Source organism: Chiloscyllium plagiosum, chromosome 9 (assembly GCF_004010195.1).
Source record: "Chiloscyllium plagiosum isolate BGI_BamShark_2017 chromosome 9, ASM401019v2, whole genome shotgun sequence".
Lineage (NCBI taxonomy): Eukaryota > Metazoa > Chordata > Chondrichthyes > Orectolobiformes > Hemiscylliidae > Chiloscyllium > Chiloscyllium plagiosum.
Genome location: NC_057718.1, coordinates 30,042,102 through 30,062,470, shown reverse-complemented (window position 1 = coordinate 30,062,470; position 20,369 = coordinate 30,042,102). Strand labels below are relative to the sequence as shown.

General features: G+C 39.5%; 1 protein-coding gene across 2 annotated transcripts in view; it reads right to left on the bottom strand.

The window, feature by feature from the left end:
• Positions 1-20,369, bottom strand: part of LOC122552731 (4F2 cell-surface antigen heavy chain-like) — a 130,450-nt gene that overhangs the window by 103,954 nt on the left and 6,127 nt on the right. The gene's annotated exons all lie outside the window — the stretch shown is intronic.

Genomic DNA, 20,369 nt, shown 5'->3' with positions numbered 1-20,369 from the left:
AAACTGTTGGCCTCACTATTAGATGAAAAAGGCTTAGCAAAATTGCCTCCATAGACACAATTATGTATACTTTGGCTCATCAGATTTGCATATGTACAAGAAAAATTGCAGTAGATGTCCTGTCCAATGTGATTCTTGAAAGCCATACATTAGCAGATAAGGCATAGGCTGACTAACTCAATCTTTGCACTCAAACAACAAGAATGCTGTGGCTAACAATATAATCAAAAAACTTAATTTCAGCCAAGAGGAACAAAAAACTCTGAAAGTCTTACTATACCTTGATACTGTCTAGGGGCAAGTAAGAAAAGAAACCTTGTGGTTCAATTATGAATACATTTTTCAAACACAGGCAACACTTCACTACTGTCAACAACCTCTTGGATTTTCAAAGACAGACCTGTTATCCTCCCTCATTGCAAACTGATGCCCTTGACAAGATACATCAGCAACACCTGTGCATTACCAAATGTAGAACTAGGGCTTAAGCTCCAAGATGTCCAGAAATCATCAAGCACATTAGACGATCTCACAACTGATTATCAGGAATATGTCACAAGTTGACATGAAAGAAGAGCACCATAGATTCCTACCACATTTTCTGCCAGAACATGTAGACTCTGGCCTATTTATTGTTGTAGGTTGCTTGCATATAATATTGGATCAACTATTTATTTTGATGGATAAAGGTAAAGAAATTATAATTCAAGGTAGCAGATGTAATTGTCAAAATTCTACATTAAATATTTGCCATTTATGAAATCCCAAACGTAGACATATTTGATAATAGACTGCAGTTTGCCAATGACAAACAAAATCTTTGTGACCATTTCAGGTTTCCAACACATCAACAATTCACCATGATAACCTCAGTCACAATAGGCCAAATGCAGGATACAAACAGTTATAAAGCGCACAGGTTTTCTTCTCAGCTCTAAAAAAAAAACTGCTACGCCTCTGCCTTCCATTCTGAGTTTTCACCATTGGAGCTCTTCATGCGGAAAAAACTCACTGTCCTTCTCAACAATCAACTTCAAAAATGAGTCCCACAGATTTTAAAAAGCACTGGTCAGAAATAATAGACATTTTGTCAACATAAGCAGTAAACATAGTCTGTTTTACGAAAATGCCTTGACAACTCTAGAAAAAGGAGAAAGTGAGGACTGCAGATGCTGGAGATCAGAGTTGAGTGTTGAGTCTCCTGTTCCTTGGATGCTACCCGACCTGCTATGCTTTTCCAGCACCATACTCTCAACTCTAGAACAAGGTCAGTGCAAATCAAGGATCTCAACAGAAATGTTGTGGTCATGTGGCACATACTAAATCAGCAACAGTCATACGGAATGAACACATCAAAAAGGAAAGTTGCAGCAGAATTGCAAACATTTTATCTTGGTAAAGAACCATAACCCATCACTACCATAGGATGGAGCTAACGAATGATGCCAAGAGCCAGATTAGTTATGATCAACTTCCAACATGATATCTACAGCCACAACAGCTATCCTGAAGTGATAGAAACATAAATGATCTCAGTTCAACACATCCTGAATCAGGATTGATAGTCAATCCTCTGGATTGAATGAATTTATAAAGTCAGAGGCCTGGGGAAAATGAAGCATTGATAAACTTGTTTTACATAACTGAACAGAATGCATAAAAATTAATAACTAGAAAAGAAGGAGCTTGAGTGGGAAGTGGTTAATGTTATTTTAGGCAGTTAGGACCTGAAAGAGTTTACTGACATCATGAAATAAGTCAGCTGATCAATACGTAAAGGACTAGTTGAAACTAACTAGTGTTCAAGTTTCATAGTTCTGTGCTTGCTGGCAAAACTATGAGAATGACTCAGTAATGTCATCATTTTCTTAAGTTAAGACTGATACCTCGCAAGAGGCAATCATGTATCTTAGATGAAATGTCACTATCTGTTAAGTAATATGCAATTAACATAACTAAACCTAACTCTAACTTCTATTCATTAAGATTGCGCCAAACTTGTGCCTAAGGTATTGAGAGGATATGCTTTCCCACATGGTATGTGTAGTCTAGACTAATACTAGCAAAAAGATCTACAGCAATGAATCTACAACAACACCACCCAGACCATACCTGACATTAGAAAAGTTTCAAGAAATGAAACTTAAACAGAATTTTGAGAATACGAGAGATGCCATAATTTTGGAAAAATTTAAAATTAACGTTCAACTATTCAAGATTATCTTGAAGATTGGAAAATGTCCAAAATAAGCAAAGCTACAATTTTAACTGATGGAAATGATATCTCATATAGACAGTTATCTCTTGTGCTACCTGATTGTTAATACCACATTAAATGATCTAATCATTAATCCTTCAGTGACACTCTGAGGTTTCGGTGTTTTCTGTGACGAAGTTTGATTTGGAAATTTTGCAGACTTGTTTGTAGTCTCTGTACCGTCCATTAGTAAATTTATTCCTTCAATATTTTCTCTTGCATCAGTTTCTTAACTGGATCACAGATGATAAGCAAGGTAGTGGATCATTATTAGTAAACCCACACGGAAAATGGAAAGGTAACCTAATTCAAATAAGCAGCCTTGAAGAGTCATTGGACTTGAAATATTAGCACTGTTTTCTCCCCACAGATGCTTCCAGACCTGTTGAGTTTCACCAGTGATTTCTATTTACACCTTCAAATGGTAGTGAGAGCAATAGCAAAAAGGAAAAAAACAGATTCTCTCCAAGTTAGTGCCGGTGGATGTTGTAGATTACAGAGGGAAATCAAACATAAACACATTTGTACAATCATTAAGCTGGACAACTAAAGGTATACAGTTGTAGATTAAAACCTAAATCATCACCACTGATATAAATGGCAGTAATTTCCACACACAATGCTGTGAAGTGAAACTTGTGATAAACTCATTGCTTCTAATACTTTTATAGCAGGGGTGGACAGATATGTAAAGTAATTTATGTATGACGGTGAAGTCACTAGATTTTTGACCAAGGAAGAATCTAAAGAAATTATTATTCTTCAGGGTACTGGTTCAGCTCAAAGTTTACTATTCGCAACAGATTTATCTTTTCAAAAAGTCCACGAATAAAAGTAAGTTATTGATTGGACATGTACAGCATATTTAGATTCTGCTCCAAAATTGGCACTGTTTCTAAGTTACCAATTTAAAGTATAGATTTGATATTTGAAAAGATAGAGTGGGCAATACTGTTTTTTTTAACACAATGTGAGATGACACACCACAGTTCAGGAATAGTTGAGTAAGAAGACCTTGCTTATCACCTGTGATCCAGTTTAGAAACTGATGCAAGAGAAAATATTGAAGGAATAAATTTACTACTGGACGGTACAGAGATTAAAAACAAGTCTGCAAAATTTCCAAATCAAACTTCGTCACAGAAAACACCGAGACCTTAGAGTGTCACTGAAGGATTAATGATTAGATCATTTAATATGGTATTAACAATCAGATAGCACAAGAGATAATAATGCATGTTAATGCTGAGATACAGAACATTGCTGCTAAAATCATGCAACTGTACTGAGTTCAATAGACTAGTCACAATCTAAAAATGATTGAAATAAAATAATTTGTGAATTATAATACATGGAAGTCTCAAAGTATTAGAATGAAAACTGAAGACCCAATATGATGAAATTGCTTATTTTAAGTAAATAAAATTCATTCTAATTTGAAATAGGAGAAACTGAAAAATTTTAAAATGTTCAAAGATCAGACCAGAAACGAACATCAAACCTGGAAAATGTGAAGACTGCAGATGCTGGAGATCAGAGTCAAACTGGAAAAGCCAGCAAGTCAGGCAGCATCCCAGGAGCAGGAGAGTCGACATTTTGGGCATAAGCTGCCTGACTTGCTGTGTTGTTCCAGTGCCACACTTTTTGACTATGAACATCAAACCATTCTGTTTAAACTAAAACAGCAAATGCTTAGAGCAGGACCACTGATAGCATATTGCATTAGATAAGAATAATTCAGAAAAATGAGTAAATGCTGCATTTACAAGTCCTATTCTCAATAACATTTTAAAACTAGTGCAATTAATCAGAAATTGTAAGGTTTTCCAAGTATTAGTGAAGCTCACTCATGGTAGTAAAACTTTTTTGTGAATAGTTGGGTTTTGTTATAATTTTATGAAGAAATGACAAATTAATTAACACAAAATAAAGATGTCAGGACAGATGATGTGCTATGTCTGAGGAACATGAGATCTCATGGACACCAGGGCTAACACATCTGCAGTATGTGTCTGCATCTTGAGCAGCCTCAGCTCAGAGTTGAGCTGGAGGCCAAGCTGCAGGCACTATGATGTACATTGGAGAGGAAACTTACCTGGGACACTTTGTTCCAGAAAGCAGTCATACCTCTTAGGGTAAAGTTTTCTAATTTAGCCAGTAGTCAAAGGCTGGAAAGTGTAACTATGAGTGAGGCAAGTATGGGGATTGAGAAGGTAGAAAGGGATGTGTTTAACTCTTTGAAGTTGTCTAACAGGTTTGACATTCCTGCAACCTGTGCAGGTGAAAACAGTGACTGCAGAGTGCATTTTCAAACTGACCAAAGGTATTATGGTACAGAATGCCATTCAAGTGGGGAGTTTTAATGGGAGTACATTGCTTGTAGGGAGCAGTATAGTCAGAAGGATGGACACACCTCTTTGTAGACAAGAACAAGAGTCTAGATAGCTATATTTACAAATGGTGCCAGAGTTCAGGACATGTGATCTCAGCTAGACAATGTTATATTCTTTAAATGGACAAAGCTGTGAAAGAATGTAGTTGACTATTGTAAGTCATATTACACACCATATGGTTTGGAAGCCACCCAAGGAAAATTGGAGGAAGCCAACCATATTAATGTTGATCCTTGCACCTGATTAACCATTGAGTAGGGTTCTTGTGAATTCTGTTGGATCCAAACCAAATTGAGTCATAAATATCTCCTGAGCATCATGGATTTGACCATTTGATTTCCAAATGCAGTAATAATGACAAATATTATAGCTAAGGTTCTAATTGAGGAGTTGTACCAGTATTTCACAAGATATGACTTGTGGCATAAGAAATTCAGTTTGACTAATGATCAAATGTAACATTTGGCACTTGTTAAGAGATGATACGTAATTTAGGAATGAAGCAGATCAAGTTGTCTGCTTTTCACACTGTTCTTTTGGGAGGTATCTTCAAATACAAAACAGTATAATTAGGGCCTTTTATCTTCAAAATCCCCAGGCTTTGGATAAAGGGATATTGTTCCAGCAACATGCGAATTAATCTAGTGGCTTCTGTGTCTATAAATTACTGTACAGGCATGAAATTAGGGGCCACTTAAACTAATTCAGAAGATGTTTGGCACAAGAAGAGGCTACCTTCTTTTACTATGTAGCAATGTTCTGAAAAAAGTTCTCAAAAGCTTGAGAGAGGGCGACAAAACATCTCAAGGCTTCCCAGCAGATAATGAAAGCAGAAGCAGATGGAATAGTAATTACATATCTTTTTGAACCAGGAATCACAGAGATTTCTTCTCTTTACCTGTTGAATCACAGAGCTAAGTTTAGGGAACCCAATACATCAAAAGGAAACTCGGTGAATGAACTTTGTGGTTAATACCATTGATGAAAATCACCAAAGACAAAATATATTGAACATTAGTGTTTGAAAACAAAAATATTTTAGATTTTATGACCAAGAATCATGTGTATATTAAAACACAAAGAACAAAGTAATTGCATCATGTGGTGTCAGAAGATTGTATCTTTTTAAAATAATGAAATGCTGCTAATTTGGTTCCTCAAGTTCAGTTTCTATTGATGCAGTAAACAAGTATTCCTCCTATCGCTCGTGGTAATACCTTGTAAAGTAGGCAAGATAATGGCACATTGTTAAGACCCAAGCCAGATATTTGTAGCCTGAAAGTGTAAATTTTGGCCTAGATTTTCCAATCATAATTGGAAACTCAATTTTGATACTGATTGGAGAAAGAAAAAGACACTTACCTTGAAAAGAGTACTCCCTTCAAACTTCCTAATCAGGAGCTTTCTCTTTCAAAGCATTGAAGCAGCCTAAAGGAATTCACAAGAACAGGAGTAGAATAGAGTTGATCACAAGGAAGCCACACCGCCTTTTCAGAAACAAATGTATGTTCTCTGATTTAAAGCCCCTGCAGTTATTTTGAAAGTTATTGAGAATAGGAAGCATGTAATGCAATGGGGGGTTAGGGTCACAGGGAGTGGTAGTTCAGTGAGGTGTTGGTAGTTGAGTGAAGGAGTTGTGTGCCAGTTTGGGGAAGCTGTCGGGTGTCAGATAACTGGATGGGTATTTAGTGTATACCGAGTCTGACAGGGTCAGTTTGGAGGGAGGATATGGCGGGAGGGCATGGTGGGAAGGCAGTGCCAAGTCAAACAGGGGCGATCAGGGTGAGGGTTGGTTGTGAGTTGGGATGTCAAGTCCAGTGGGGCCAGTATTGTTGCAGTGGGGTTCTGTGTCAAACTGGTTCTGGCAGGATCTGAGAAAGAGTTGAAAAGTGTGGCACTGGAAAAGCACAGGTCAGGCAGCATCCGAGGAGCAGGAAAGTCAATGTTTCGGGCATAAACCCTTCACGTAAGGTCCCGAAATATCGACTCTCCTGCTCCTTGGATGCTGCCCGACCTGCTGTGCTTTTCCAGCACCACATTTTTCAACTTTGACTCTCCAGCATCTGCAGTCCTCACTTTCTCTCAGGATCTGAGAAATTGAGGTATTTGAGGTCAAGGTTGTTGAGTCAGGGGTGATGGGGGAGCTGGTGGGCAGTGGGAGCTGTTGCATTCTGGTGTGTCAGTAGTAAGTCTGACATACAAAAATGTGAAGTACTGTTAGATCTTCTAAGCATTATTTCTAAAAATGCGTCACTGGCAAAGCCAGCATCTGTTGCACATTACTAATTGTCCTCGGCAAGGTGGCAAGTTCTCTTCGTGAAACATTCAGTCTATCTTGTATCTTTAAAACTTGGTTACAACTGAAACACTTTGTTCCTAAACCATTTCAGAGGGCAATTAAAAGTCAACACATTAGGCAAGGAAAGCATGTTGCTATACCCAAAGGGTAACAATTAATCTGATGGGCTCTTGGCATAAACAATTACTGTTTCATGGATCCTACTGATTTGTAATGCAGAGTGATTTCAAACAGTGTGGGTTCAATTCCCACACAATCTGAGGTTACCTTGAAGGACTTTCCTTCTCAACCTCTCCCCTTACCTGAGGCATACTAACACTCAGGTTAAAATCACTACCAGTCATCCCTCTCTAATGAGATAGCAACCCTATCATCTTCTGACATTATGGCAACTTTCCATTTACTGACACTAGATTTAGATTCCAGATGTATTAATTCATCAAATTAAGTTCCAATTATCTTCAAAGCATTAGCCTATGTCACTCAGTTACTTATCCAGTGGCAGTACCAGTGCCACCAGAGCAGTTGGGCTCATTTTTAGACTCTCATTCCAACAACCACCTGATTTGACAAATATGTTGACTTGCCAGTTACCTTATTACATATTACCAGAATATGAATTTTACTTAAGTATAGGTAATAGTTGAAAAACAGCAGAGGCAAAAAGAGAGGAGTAGTGTTTTTAGGGGCGGGTGGTGTTGGGGTGAAATAACCAATATTCCTTCCCCTGAAAATGAGGTGTAGAGTGAGAAAGTGACATATAGCATGGAAACAGAGCCTTTGGTTCAACTCTTACATACCAACCAGATATTAATCTAGTCCCGTTTGCCAACATTTTGTCCATATTGCTCTAAACCCTTCTTATTCATATACCCACCCAGAGGCCTTTTAAATCTTTTAATTGTACCAGCCGCCATCACTTTCTCTGGCAGAGCAATCCATGCAAGCACCACCCTCTGCGTGCATGCGTGCAAGAGAGAGAGAGAGAGAGAGAGAGAGAGAGAGAGGGAGAGGGGGAGAGAGAGAGAGAGAGAGAGATCACTGTGGTTGATGTGCATTAACCTCAGTATAATCAGTGCAGTACCTCTTCCTGTGACTGCTGTGCCTTGTCCAGCATGGAGGCTTGTCATGAAGGTTTAGGATTTTGGGAATAGGCTTGTAACAGAGTAAGGAACAAACACACCTCTCCTTACCTCCTTGATTCCCTCTGTTCCTTCAGCGTCTTTATGGCTGATCTTATTCTTACATAGAACATAGAAGAATACAGCGCAGTACAGGCCCTTTGGCCCTCGATGTTGCGCCGATCCAAGCCCACCTAACCTATACTAACCCACTATCCTCCATATACCTATCCAATGCCCGCCTAAATGCCCATAAAGAGGGAGAGTCCACCACTGCTACAGGCAGGGCATTCCATGAACTTACGACTCGCTGAGTGAAGAACCTACCCCGAATTTCAGTCCTATATCTACCCCCCCTTAATTTAAAGCTATGCCCCCTCGTAATAGCTGACTCCATACGTGGAAAAAGGTTCTCATGGTCAACCCTATCTAAACCCCTAATCATCTTGTACACCTCTATCAAGTCACCCCTAAACCTTCTTTTCTCCAATGAAAACAACCCCAAGTGCCTCAGCCTTTCCTAATACGATCTTTCTACCATACCAGGCAACATCCTGGTAAACCTCCTCTGCACCCGTTCCAGTGCCTCCACATCCTTCCTATAGTATGGCAACCAAAACTGCACACAATATTCCAGATGCGGCCGTACCAGAGTCTTATACAACTGCATCATGACCTCCGGACTCCGGAACTCAATTCCTCTACCGATAAAAGCCAGTACGCCATATGCCTTCCTCACCGCACTATTTACCTGGGTGGCAACTTTCAGAGATCTGTGTACATGGACACCAAGATCCCTCTGCTCATCCACACTACCAAGTATCCGACCATTAGCCCAGTACCCCATCTTTTTGTTATTCTTCCCAAAGTGAATCACCTCACACTTAGCTACATTGTATTCCATTTGCCACCTTTCTGCCCAGCTCTGCAGCTTCTCTATATCCTTCTGTAACCTGCCACATGCTTCCTCACTGTCAACAACTCCTCCGACTTTCGTATCATGCGCAAACTTGCTCACCCAACCTTCTAACCCCTCTTCCATGTCATTTATAAAAATGACAAACAGCAATGGTCCCAAAACAGATCCTTGCGGAACACCGCTAGTGACGGCACTCCATGAAGAAACTTTGCCATCAACTACTACCCTCTGTCTTCTTCCATCCAGCCAATTCCTAATCCAAACCTCCAACTCACCCTCTATGCCATATCTCCGTATTTTCTGCAGTAGCCTACCATGGGGAACCTTATCAAACGCCTTACTAAAATCCATATATACCACATCTACCGCTTTCCCTTCATCAACCTCCTTCGTCACCTTTTCAAAGAATTCAATAAGGTTTGTGAGGCACGACCTGCCCTTCACAAAACCATGCTGACTATCCTTGATCACATTATTCCTATCTAGATGTGCATAAATCCTATCCCTTACAATTCTCTCTAAGACTTTGCCCCAACAGAAGTGAGACTCACCGGCCTATAGTTGCTAGGGTTATCCCTACTCCCCTTTTTGAACAAGGGAACCAGATTTGCTATCCTCCAGTCTTCTGGCACTACTCCTGTAGACAAAGAGGACATAAAAATCAAGGCCAATGGCTCTGCAATCTCCTCCCTTGCTTCCCAGAGAAACTTGAGCTTGTTCTTTTGATTATAACACAAGCTAACAAACATGCCTCACTCAATATCCCCATCACCAATGTGTTCTCAAGCACTATCACTAGAAGTGAAGCCCTTATTCCCTCTGAGGCAACTCTAGCTGTGGACACAGACAGCAGTCAGGACAAGGTATGAGGTTGAGTCCTGGAGCTACTTCTGCTTGTGAAATTTTCCAGGCTGTCTAAGATTCTCTTATCACAGCTTTGGCTGCACTAGGGGCCAAAGTGGTCAAGGGGAGATGAAGATTGATATCCCAACAAATGGTAGAAACATCTCATTCCTATAGTAGCTCAGACAGAGGAAAGAGTCATAGTCTATGACCATGAACAGTCAGCAAATAAGTAATGCCAAATTCATAGAAATGCAGATGGCAATCATGAGTTCTCACAATGAGCCTCTTGCAATGAAATTGGCAATTGCAGGGTCTGGATGAAGTGCTTACCATCTATCTTGCCAACAGAGGAAAGTCATAGCAGAAATATAGGTCTGTTGGTGAAGATAAGTGAGGTGCTAGCTCTGTTGGTTATTCATGATATTAAAGTCAGGGTAGTTAAACATTTTTTTAAAATAACTTTACAAAAAATAACTACAGGCTCAATGCCAGCAAATATGAGGGAGGAATTTTAATTCATGTCAGATAATGATATCATTAAAACATTTGAGAACTGTTGATGAGTTCTGTTGTTGTCCTGTTTCTATATTCAGGTGGTTTAATAAGTCAGATGCTGGCAAATGTATTTCCAATAGAAATAAAGATATCAACAGTCACCTGATGCTGAAAATTAATGAAAAGAAAATTACTGAGATACTTAAGGGTGTCAAAAAGAATACAACATGAAGGTTTGGCACCAGTTCCAAAATAGAAGTAAAATCTGCACTACGTTTGTGGCCATGGAAGCATTAAACACTCCAGTTGTCTCAGTCATTGAAAATGGCACAAAAAATTGGTGAGATATTTGGACTTGAGCTTCACTGAATTGCAGACCGATAATAGATTTTTGAACTTCAGGTTGTTTTCTGTAATGGAGGGTTAAAAGTGAGATAATGTTTTCCTTTTTTTTTATGTATGCATGGTTTATTTCAAACATGAAATACAAAGCATAATACTTGGCAAGCTATAATTTTATCTTATTAATGGGGTCAGTTTGGCTGTCTAACACTTAACTGATGAATTGGTTCTACTCCACAGGTGTTAGTTTTGGTTATATTTTAGAAATTGTTAAGTTGCACTGGCTTGTTATATTTGCTGTTGCTGAAGAATTGCATCTGTTCAGCACCTGAAAGCTGTTTTGCTCTCTCCAGAATGGATTATAACCTTATGTAACTATGCATTCCTAGGAGAAAGTGAGCTCTGTAGATGCTGGAGATCAGAGTCGAGAGTGTGGTGCTGGAAAAGCACAACAGATCAGGCAGCATCTGAGGAGCAGGAGAATCGACAGGAATAAAGGGCCTATGCCCAAAACATTGATTCTCCTGCTCCTTTTCCAGCACCACCATCTCAATTATGAATTCCTACCAATTTTGCTTCTGCCAACAGGGTTCAGCTGTTCATAGTGAAGATATGGACCCCTCCAGAGGGTCTCCTTGGTTCGAGATCTTTGCTTTAAACAGACCGTACTCCTAGTGATTCTTTTGAATCACTAGGAGTACGGTCTGTTTAAAGCAAAATTACCAATTAATAAATTAAGGCAGCCTGGCGCAGATTTATCCAGCAGCAGAGGTTAAAAGCTTCTGTGTTCCATGGAGAAATGGCGCAGTTACATTCGAAAATTACACCTTATTTATATTTTTTTTAAGAGACAGCACAGCTTTAATTACGAGAAAACACCAATCAAATTTAATAAGGTGGCATGATTTACAGCAGGTTAGTCCAATGATACTTCCTGGGAAACAGATTGTTTGACGCAAAAAATCATCCCATGTTTGCTAGTTCAAGGTTAGTTCGAATACCAAATCACTGTCTTATGATTCATATTATGAAAAGTCCATTGTGTTCTCTTATCTTGCAGCAGTACAAGTTAAAAGAGTGAAATCATTACTTCTAGTCATTTTGTTATGTTATTTTAAATTGAAAAGCCATTTTGTAGTGAATTAAAATCTACATATACCTGTTGCTTCTGACAACAGCCTAAATTCAAATTTTAGACCCTCATTTGCCCCTTTGGTCATTCTATGACTACACCATAAAGGCATGGATCAAATTAATCCAATTCGATGGCAGCGAAAGACTGCAATAATTTCTCTTCCTCTGAAGAGGAACCAGGGGCAGGCAATGATGCTTCCCCATCATCATCTAAGTGGGGAAGAAGCATTTTCTGGGTGGAACCAATGTTGTCAATAGAAACTAATATTTTAGCAATAATACACTTAGTATTATAATAGCAATAATAACAAAAAGACCAACTGAAACAGTAGCATACATAGCCATATTAATTAGCCAGTTGTATCATGAACCAAAACCCCAATCTCCCCATCCTGCACCTTCATTGATTTGGTTTACAAAAATGCGGATGTTATCTATATGTCTAGTAATGTTTTTGATAAGGTTAGTGACCCACATGATGCACTTTCCTTTGATTATGGCGCAAGCCCCACCTTCCTTCGCAAATATCTAATCGAGCATAGCGGTTTTGTTGGGTAAATAGGCGCAATTCTGAAAGCATGTCCCTAATTTCTATTAGGGCAGCAGTTGTCTCATTTCACAAAATCGTTGAGTCCACAAATGAGATAATTACAGTTTTGATGACTAATAATTCCTGAAGATCCTCCTACAGAAAGAACACTAAGAGCTGCATATGCCAATGAGTGAGTTTTACTTTTTGATACAACCTTTGGATTCTTCCATTCTGCACAATAGTCAAGAGAAACTGAATGTTTAACAGGGGAATTCGAGTTCTCGTTGCCAGGTAATTGGATAGGGAACAGTATTTGGAAATAGTGTTTCTACAGCTTAAGCACGAGGTGTATTTGCTCTATTCAGGACAAGGTAGTTAGATGCCTTACTATAAATGAAAAAATAATATCCAGGTTTAGTATAGATAATAGAGGGACCTTCCCAATAAGAAGCAGGCCTACCTGTGTGGCTTCCTGGAGTACCTGGGTAATCCATGATTACATAGTTTGGTCCCGAATGTAAAGGCTGAAAATCAAATTAGTCAAATGAGGTGGGTCTCTTGATAAGAGACGTGGTCAACATCCCAGAATAGTTCTACCCATCCAACAATTGATAAAATATTAGTGCCATTAGGTGTATCCTAATGAAGGTGGGTGTTGTTACCACTCCGCAAAGGGTTTGAATACCAGTGGTAATAGAGACACATTCCTCCTTAAGGCATACAAAAGAACATACATAGAACATTACAGCACAGTACAGGCCCTTCGGCCCTCAACGTTGCGCCGCCCTGTCATACTAATCTGAAGCCCATCCCACCTACACTATTCCATGTAAGTCCATATGCCTGTCCAATGACGACTGAAATGCACTTAAACTTGGCGAATCTACTACCGTTGCAGGCAAAGCATTCCATACTCTTACTACTCTGAGTAAGGAAACTACCTCTGACATCTGTCTTATACCTATCTCCCCTCACTTTATAGTTGTGTCCCCTCGTGTTTGCCGTTCCCATACTTGGAAAAAGGCTCTCCCTGTCCACCCTATCTAACCCTCTGATTATCTTGGATGTCTCTATTAAGTCACCTCTCAATCTTCAGCTGCGGCATAACCTCCTGGTTCCGGAACTCAATCTCTCTATTAATAAAGGCCAAAACACTCTATGCCTTCTTAACAACCCTGTCCACCTGGGTGGCAACTTTCAGGGATCTGTGTACATGGGCACAGAGATCTCTCTACTCATCTGCACTCCCAAGAATCTTACCATTAGCCCAGTACTTTGCATTCCGATTACTCCGTCCAAAGTGTATCATCTCACTTGTCCACATTAAACTCCATTTGCCACCTATCAGCCCAGCTCTGCATCCTATCTATGTCTCTCTGCAACCTACTACATCCTTCGTCACCATTCACAAATCCACCAACCTTAGTATCGTCCGCAAATTTACTAACCCACCCTTCTAAGCACTCATCCAGGTCATTTATAAAAATGATGAACAGCAGTGGACCCAACACTGACCCTTGCGTTACGCCGCTAGTAAACTGGATACCAAGATGAACATGTTCCATCAACTGCAACCCTGTGTTTTCTTTCAGCAAGCCAATTACTGATCCAAACTGCTATGTCTCCCACAATCCCATTCCTCCGCATTTTGTAGAATAGCCTACTGTGGGGAACCTTATCGAACGCCTTGCTGAAATCCATATACACTACATCAACCGGTTTACTCTCATCTACCTGTTTGGTCACTTTGTCAAAAAAGTCAATAAGATTCATTAGGCACAACCTACCCTTCACAAAACCGTGCTGACTGTCCCTGATCAGATTATTCTTTTCTGGATGGTTATAAATCTTATAACCTTTTCCAACAATTGAATTGAAACTCATTGGTCTGTAATTACCAGGGCTATCTCTACTACCCTTTTTGAACAAGGGAACCATATTTGCTTTCCTCCAGTCCTCAGGCACTATTCCTGTAGACAATGATGATTTGAAGATCAATGCCAACGGCTCGGCAATCTCTTCCCTTGCTTCCCAGAGGATCCTAGGATAGATCCCATCCGGCCCAGGGGACTTGTCTATTTTCACACTATGCAGTATTTCTAATACCTCTTCCTTGTAAACCTCAATCTCTTCTAGTCTAGATGCAAGTATCTCTGTATCTTCCTCACCAACATTTTCATTTTCTATAGTGAACACTGTCAAAATATTTGGTGCTTCCCCTATCTCCTCTGACTCCACACACAACTTCCTACTATTATCCTTGATTGGCCCTAAATTAACTCTCGTCATTCTTTTATTCCTGACATACCTATGGAAAGCCTTAGGGTTAACCCTGATCCTATCCGCCATGAGATGAGAGGTCCTTCAGGGAAGCAGTGATGACTGATACATTTAATAATAGCACAGGGGATAATTTTAGATACTTCTCCATAAGTGCACCCCCATCCCGTACCATTGTAGGAATTTGGATAGGAATTTGGATTTATTGGAGGAAGTCCATAATCCTGAAAATATTTTAAAACTATTCTATACCCCCATGTTAGGATTTGGAAGGATAAAAGGGGTCAGGGAGTCTCTTGCTGAAGTAAGGGTATAACAAAGTACTTCATCCTCTCCAAATATTTTATTATGGGTTTCTAGAAACAAATTGTTAGTAAAGGGTAACATCCCCCCTCTCTTTACTACATGATCTATCTGAAAGGGGACAAGGCTTACCAGGGATGCCCACAGTGCAAATGAAATCAAACTGGCACACAACACCTTTATAGGGTAAAAACCATTTAGACTTGTTCTGTAAATGAACTGTTCAATCTTTTCGATGCAGTTTACCACTGCAATAGACATTCTTGGTAACATTCAGTCTCTCGGCACACAAGGACATTTTTTTCGGCATAGTTGGTACACAGTCACTGTTTGTTCAGGATCGCACAGGTAAATTGTCCCTCTTGTGCACTAATGCTGGCAAGTCCACACAGCAGGTCAAGTTCGATCTTTATCATCTCCCCCTTTGCAAGGTTGGAGGCCATGGAGCGTCCATTGTAATAAAGTATAAACCACTCCCTCCTTGCCCAAGTGTATACAAAATACACAATCAATCAATTAAAATAGGCAGTAGCAAAGAAAGAACACAAACTAATCTAGTAGGGGTCACCCATATTCTAGTTTGAATATCGAGGAAGTAACCTATTTGAGACCATAATTTATGGTCTTCAGCAGGGCTTCCCCAGTGATGTCTGTACCTTACACAGGTCTGGCATATGCGTCCTTATACTGTGTCTAACCGGGTTTTGCTGGGGACCCAATGGGATTAGGAGTTTGGGGTGTAAGGCTGCCTGCTTGGCAGCTGCATCTACTTGCCCACTATTTTAGAAACAGTATCAGTTTCCTCGGCATGAGCCAAACATCTTGATAATTGCCAGATTGATTGGACAAAACAGCATTACTATCACGCTGTCCCTTGGGGGTCAAATCTTCAATGATCTCAAGGCTCCAAAATCGTGGATCATACTAAAAGCACAATGAAGTGTCAGTGTTTATTAGTAGATTTTCCTTTTGCTAGTAAGAAAGCATGTCGATTTCCCACATCAGCTCCAAGGTAACATTAAAGACATATCACTCCCAAGTGGCCACATTTCAACAGTTAAAGCAAGGTTCAGGCATTTTTCCCTGGGGGATTTTGCTGTCTGTTGCCAGTCTCAAAGGTGAAATGCTGGGGCCTGCCTGCCCCCATTTTCAGGATCTCCTCGGGAAAAGGTTGTCCAGCAATAGTCACTGGGGTGGCACATGAGTAGGTTCTGCCGCCAGTGGGTATCCTGGTTCCAATCAACCCTATCAGAGCTGGCATACGGCATTTGGGATTGCAAGGGCACTGGATATAATTGGTTCTACCTGTAACTTGCATCATGGTTCAGTCCATTTTTGGCCATCCCAATAGAAAACCACTGCTCACCTCATTTGCGACTGGAAACTCCTGGACTGGTTCGTACTGTTGGTCTGGAGCATGTCAGTGACTCCAGGCAGAAAACATTGTAAAAGCATAGGGTTAAACAAAGGTAATTGAGTTTCTTGATTTTTGTTCAATTGTATATCACTTCCATCAGACAGGTAGGCACATATTTCAGTCTTGTAACACAAGGCATTTGTATTCAGGCTACTCCCAGAATTTTACTGCATTCACATTCATATCACCCTTGGACATATTGAGCAAATGTGGCCAGTTTGGTCTTGCATTCAGGGTCATGCTTCATTAACATAACTCTAATTCTCAGGATGGAACCCAGTTTAGGATGGCGCAGGCCACTTATCACCATGATATTGGCCATGAAGACTAGATGTTTCATTTTCAGAAGAAGGAAAGGTTTGCAACAAGTGTGTGGTTTAAATTAAGGCTGGGGACAATCAGGAGATGTTAGGGGTTCAGTGGGTATACAGGAACAAAATCCCAACTTTACAAAGGGTCAGTATGCCAGATATAGGCCATACATACATCCCTATCCCCAATCACATGCAGAATTTATTCAACTGGCCAGTAAGGTAACTTTCCATTCTTTAATTAACAACAAATTAATGCAGCGATATTTTAAATTAACCATGAGACAATGAGACAGGTCACTGATGATGCGTAAAGGAATAAAAACATGCTACCCTGCCAATTAATTTTGATTTGGCTAATGGAATTGATTATTATAAATATTATCAAATATTATTGTAAAATAAAATATTCATTGCCCGTAATTCAGGGTGAAAGCTCAAAAAGTGACTAAGACATTTAAAAACTGTATTCTGCTGCTTTATTCTTCTTATTACATCATCCTCTTCCCTTCTGTAATTGATCTCCTTGGCTCCATTTTCATTTTAACCTTATTTAACCAATTTATCAATTTATGTTTGTCTAACTTTAAAGCCTATTCCTAACTATACATTTTGGAATCTTGATTGTCATAATTTGAAAGCTAGTTTTAGGAGTTGAATTTTTAGCTTAACAAAAACTGCAAGAGGAGAATAACTAAATAGGTGATTTGTCCCGTTCACTTGTCCTGGCCAAAGTATCACATGGTTGTGACATTATGGAGCCTGCTAACTCCATGGCAATGGGGCAGTGATGCTATAAAAGAAATAGTGATTGATTTACCACCCTGTTCCTCGATATGTTTGGCTGCCCCTATTGTCCAAAGGGTGCAATACTGGGTGACAGCAGTGCCGGCTTAAGTCAGGCAGTGATCCTTTTTCATTTGTTATGGACACCTAATGATATGGATAGAATTCAGTTTGGATTTTGGGGAGAGCACTGAGTGGAGTGGTATCAAGCATACTTTGCGATTTACTGAGTGGGGATCCAGCTGAAGAAGAGTCCGGTTATAAGTTTTCATTTATTTTTGTGGACATTGGAGGATCAACAGAGCTTAGTTCTCTTTGTCTTGCTTGGAGAGCAGATCTCCGCTGTGGTGATATATTAATGGTCATTATGTTTACAATATATATCTCAATAACATGCAACATTTTATTTTCTTACAGTCATCAATATAAATTAGAAATTAGTTTATTCAGTATTTAATATTTAAAAAGTAAAATGTATACAGTTCCCAACTTTGAAATCCATTATAATTACCCAGTTTTAGTCTCTTAATTTAAACCCAAGGTTTCATAAATGGTCCTGACCAGTCATTGCTCATTTACAATGCTATAGATCTGAAATATATATTAATAAATAAATATATATATTAACCATAGGATATTAATTTTGTTACATGATTTTTCACAACCTGATGGTAAATTAAAACTCCCTCAATAAGACTATAATTGGCTTTACCAATAATTACCAATGGAACGCAGTCTTAAAATTAAATGGAAACAAATGAGTCTAAAACAAGGAAAAGGTTATAATATTGTCTTCCTCCGTATTAAACTGATTTGAAATCGAATAAGGTTGGCTTTCATGTAAGAATAAAAGAGATTAATTATAAACTGACAGTAGGGCAGTCATGACCTGTAAAAAGAACAGGTGTTAATATTTTATTTCTTAATCACTGAAAGATTCTTAACCTTAAAAGAAATCATGATAAATTTCCAAAATGCCAATCAGATTCAAAACAGTCCCAGATCTCGAGCTCCAGGGAACAAAGCACAAACATTCAATCACCAAAAAAACAAATGTGCATTCAAAACGAATCACAAAGGGTTAAACTTTCTACGAGCTGTAGGGAATCTCACACACACACACATGGGAGTTTAATCTCTCAAATCCTGGCTATGGCACATTGTTGCTTAACCAAGTGTGCAAAATCTAAATACTTCTCATCCGTTCAATTTGTGATTTTAACAATATTTTCAAGGCTAGTTTTTGGTGCCCACATCGGAGTCTTTAATTGTTGCCCAATGTGCTGTATTGGAAATTCATTAAAGTCCACAGCAAATTTGTACTAGCCAATTAAAACTAATGTTGGACACTTGAACAGATCGGGGACATTTTGAAGCATGACGCGGACTTCAGTGTGGGTCCAGGGCTTAACAAATGCGTTTTCACCTGTCAATCTGGGGCAAGCAAATTCTCTATTACTAATTTTATAAATCTTAAGATTCTTTCAGCAACACTTTCTGTCCGGACATTAGAACCCTGTTGAGTACTCACACTAGTATCTTGTGGCTGAGTAGCCAGAATTGTTAACATTTCTAACAGCATTTTTTGTCCCTAGCCAGTTTTCTTTTTTACACTACAAAGGCATCAAATGCCCTCCATATTTTATAAACAGAGAGCAAACACCAAATCGAACAGAAAAAAAAACAAAAAGCAGCAAAGCAAGACAAGCTGAACAGATATGACGGAATAAACTCGACATAAAACTTACATTAAACAACAGCCTGAGAACGATCAACAATACTAATGACTTCTGCAGAACATTCTTGACATTCTAAAACCCTGACAGTTTCGTTATAATATATCACGATACTTCTTTATTTCACAAAACAATTTAGGTATTAATTTAGACAATGCTAATCCAACTAAATTAGGTTTTTTTTTAAATTCTGAGAAGGTTCCAGATCTCCTTTCTACCTATTTTAAGCAGATTGACCTTAATCACCATACCTTAAAAATCCACCACCGCCATTATAAAAATGTCAGAGCTCAACAGCTTCTGAAAATCACTAAGCGCCAGTATAAAAAATTTTGGAGCTCCACAGCTTCCGAAAATCACCAACCGCCAATAAAAAGTGTCGGAGCTCAACAACTTCGAGAATCATCAACCATCAATACAAAGTCGCACTCCACCAATATAAAAAGGTCCAAATCTCACTTATTCTTACCCCCATTTTTAAAAATATATATAGGGTTCTCTTAACCCTTACCTTGCTAGGACCGATCTTTTCAGGCTGGACTACAAAATAGACAGAGGTAAAAAAACAATGACTGCAGATGCTGGAAACCAGATTCTGGATCAGTGGTGCTGGAAGAGCACAGCAATTCAGGCAGCATCCGACGAGCAGCAAAATCGACGTTTCGGGCAAAAGCCCTTCATCAGGAATAAAGGCAGAGAGCCTGAAGTGTGGAGAGATAAGCTAGAGGAGGGTGAGGGTGGGGAGAAAGTAGCATAGAGTACAATAGGTGAGTGGGGGAGGAGATGAAGGTGATAGGTCAGGGAGGAGAGGGTGGAGTGGATAGGTGGAAAAGGAGCTAGGCCGGTCGGACAAGTCCGGACAAGTTTAAACCTCCCCGGAGAGTCTGGGGGGCTTTAAACTAACTCTGCAGGGGCATGGGAACCCAGATTGTAGCTTCAGGGTGCAGGGCCTGGAGTGTAAGGAGGTTAGGAACATGGCATCAATTTCCAAGGAGGGTGTCTGTAAACAGGAAAGTGGCTTGAAGTGTGTATACTTCAATGCAAGAAGTATACGAAATAAGGTAGGTGAACTTGCAGCGTGGGTTGGTACCTGGGACTTCGATGTTGTGGCTATTACGGAGACATGGCTAGAACAGGGACAGGATTGGCTGTTGCAGGTTCCAGGATTAAAATGTTTTAGTAGGGTCAGAAGTGGGGG